The 3,588-nt window shown below is 44.5% G+C and overlaps 1 long non-coding RNA gene across 1 annotated transcript in view; it reads right to left on the minus strand.

Moving 5' to 3' along the window:
- Positions 1-2,078, minus strand: part of LOC121290797 — a 17,368-nt gene extending 15,290 nt beyond the window's left edge. Inside the window, exon 1 of the long non-coding RNA XR_005945881.1 lies at positions 1,732-2,078. This is a non-coding gene — a long non-coding RNA (uncharacterized LOC121290797). The remainder of the gene's footprint in view (positions 1-1,731) is intronic.
- Between the last annotated feature and the right edge of the window lie 1,510 nt (positions 2,079-3,588).

Here is a 3,588-nt window from a genome sequence, read left to right on the forward strand (position 1 = left end):
CGTTCAAGTCTGCAAAGTTTACAATCATCATCTGAAAGGCTGGAAAGAAGTGACATGTTGTTGTTTTATACTTCCAATAATCTATTTAAGGTCAAATTTCCAGAAGCCAACTTTTCTTTCGGGTATGCCTCTTTGTTTGTGGAATAGTCTTTGTTAGGTTTTGCATATCTGGTTTTGTAATCAATAAATTTGTATCCCTTCATTTGACATTTAGTCTGAGAATAAAATCTGCATTGCGACCACTTTAAGCATTAGGGAACTGGAGAGGTAAAGCACTCCTCCTCAGAGATGCATGTTGCTGCAGTCAGTATAGAACTTAGAAAATTGAGAAACTAACCCACATCACACCCCCGTTCGTACTACAACTTTCAGCTCAGGCTTCTCCAAGTCACCCTCATCTCCCCATCACATTTGAATTCTTCCATCGCCCATGTGTTCTCCAGTTATTCCTTTGCACTGAACTCACTTTTGGGAACCCACACTAAATCTAACACGACCATCAACCATGCCTAACCTCCCTTCTTGCCTTAAGATTTTCAAAATCATTTTGTCTGTGCTTCCTTCTAATCTATCACAGGCCTGATCATATGTTCGTTCAGATACATGTAATTCAATGCATCACTGACACAGTAAATCTTTTGAAGCTATCAACAACTAGTGAATCAAACTGGTCACTAATTTCCCCACTTGAACATGTAATTCCTCTGTATTCTATAAATGCTCTTCATCATTTTATAAAATTCAGTTAGTGCGGCCCACAGCTCCTTAGTTCCAATGAGAACAACAGTAGCCTATCGAATCTCCTCATAGATGCAATCATGCAACATTGATGCAAAACTCCTCTGCACTCTCTTCAGGGCAAACAAGTTATTCCACTAATATGGTGACCAGAAGTGATCACATAATTCCAACATTTGCCCTAAACAAATTTGCAGAGAGTTCCCTCATCACATTCCTGCTTTTGCATTCAATAACTCATCGTAAAAAGGAAAGCACTGCAAACGCTTTCTTTACTACCTTGTCCACCCTTCAGGGACGTTCCCTCCAAGATCTCTCACTTCCTCGAACCATTTCAAAAGCCTCCCAGTTTATTAATTTGCCTGCTTGCTTCGTTTTCCCTCCAAAAATGCATTATACAACAATTTTCTTGTTACAATGTCATTTGTTGCTTTTCTGCCCGCTCAACCAAGTTATTGATATAATTCTACACACAGTCATTCCACGATTGTCCCTATCTCAGTCACCCTGCCCGCACAAATGCAGCCCTTCCACCCAACCCTCACACCCACCCTAGTAACACGCGGTGCCTTCTCAGTCCAGGATAGTCCCTATCCGATTCTCTAACCGCAACACCCATCCCGCCTCATTCCCCGTGCCTTCTATGCCCAGGGTTGGTTCCTTTTGAACATTAAGAATTAACTTTCAAAGTTCCATTTCTCCATTCCCAGCAATCTCTCTCTCTCTCTCTCTCTCTGTTTGTCTCCCCGTCCCAAAGCCCCACCAAAATTTCTGTACCTGCTGCACATTCCTGGACGAATGTGGGCATGGGGCATTTCTGGTGAGAATGGAAATTATGCATGGTCTCCAGTCTCCAGAGAACACGGATCTTTGGCGTTCAGCATTTTCCCCAATGCTCTGCCACCCTCTCCCCGCCCTCTGTGTTGCTCTTCCTTCATGTTATCCATTAATCTTTCCCTTCTGTAGGGAAGGCTGAAGGCTTTTTGTACTCACAGTAAGATCCAGCAAACAGCAAGGTGTTAGTCTCCAGTGAAATATGTCCCAGTGATGTCCATGGAAGGGGAAAATCTAGTCCAGAACGTCAGGCAGCAAATAAAGCAGCGTTTTAAAACGTCCTAACTCTTTGAGCCCCAGACACAGGGTCTGCACGAAAACCTGAGGGTCAAGAACAAGGGCCAATCAAACAGAACAATCCCTTGCATCTAAGCTCACCGCAAACCGTCCCAGACAGATCTAAAACGGGCAATTGGCAAACGTGACTGACTCCTGCCCAACACTCTAATATTCCTAGCTCTCCCCATCTACAGGACTCTTCTGCTGCTAAAGTGCTTGCTGTACACAGTGCGGTAGCTGACCTGAATGAAAACGCTGCAGCCGAATTGTTAAAATAATCTACCAACAGCAGCAGGATATAATCATCTTGTCACATGTCTAGAGTGGCACTATAGTGAGAGGAGGCGGAGCCATGATGGCGGGCTTACGGTTTGAAATATAACCTTAGCCACAGCCACGCAGAGAGGCCAGACCCCAGCTAAACTGCACATACATACCTCAGATAAATCAGTTGTTGGTACTACGTGAACATATCGTGCAGGGATCAATGAAACAATATGAATCAAATGCTGTCAGGGAAACAAAATAGCGCTATGGAACTCGACTGGGGATCCATGGAATCCCTTACGAGGTTAATAGTGGAACAACTTTCAAAAGTACTCACTAAAATGCAGAAGAAGGGGTGCAACACAGTTGGAACCCCCCGTAGATCAAAAAAATGTGGTGGGTAGAGCAAAAAAATATAGAACGAAAAGGTGGTTACTATCACATTGTACCTACTGTTGTTCAGACGGGTCAATACTTAATTCCAGTCGATTAGAGAGAGAGAAATAAACACATCCAGGAGAGATCAGACCGTCCACAGCAGCAGCCTGCAGTGACACTGATCAAGAGGGGGAATTCTTCAAAGGAGAAACCTATGAAGGAGCTGAGGCAGTTCCACCCCCATATGATCCAACCACATTATGTTGCTCATTGAATCTCATGGCCTCTATGGCAATAAACGTTTGGAAAAGAAAAGTCAGGAAAGGCGAATTAAAAAGTGAAGAGAATAAGGGGGCCCCGGGGTGGTGAGGGGATGAGGTATTGAGAGGTTTATAAAGAATGATAAGCACGTACCATTCAGCCCGTGGGAGAAGCATTTTTTTCAACAATTGCCAAGACCTAAAACTCGGCATGACAAGCCAGATTTTTATACCAAACTGTGGGAAATGTAAGTTATCTATGAAATGCTTCCCCCACCCCCCCCCCCACCCCCCCTTGATACTCAAGTACTGATGAAGGCTAAGTGCCCAGAAGATTATCCCTAAAGTTTAAGAGTGGAGAGTGGGCGAAACCAGAGGACCTCCCAGATCGTGAGAAAGTGAAACAACTGCACAGGGAATTTGAGTGGGCAGTTCAGGAAGCGTTGGGTGAGGGGGAGAAAACTGGGGGTGTATAACATCCGTGTTGCAAAGGAAGGGTGCGTCCATAATGGACCATGAAGAGTGAAAGTGGCATACATATGTTCAAATTTGAAGACAACTGCATCCTCTGCTGGATGACGAGTTCTTCATGAAAATGTTGAAGTAAGGGTTTGGATCGTAACACCAGAAGATTAGTAGAAAGTGCCTCTCAGTAGGCGGGAAGTATATGGATATTATGCACTGGGCAACGGACTTGAAGGTGCAGGGGACAAATTGGGCGGCCCCTGTGGTTGCGGTAAGTCTGGGGCTAGAGTTTTATAAATGTTGAAGGGAGTGGTTTACAGCCAGGGATTGGAGAAGTGGACGAAAGGGGCTGGTAGAAAATGGGTTG

This window comes from Carcharodon carcharias, chromosome 18 (assembly GCF_017639515.1).
Source record: "Carcharodon carcharias isolate sCarCar2 chromosome 18, sCarCar2.pri, whole genome shotgun sequence".
In the NCBI taxonomy this organism is placed as follows: Eukaryota; Metazoa; Chordata; class Chondrichthyes; order Lamniformes; family Lamnidae; genus Carcharodon; species Carcharodon carcharias.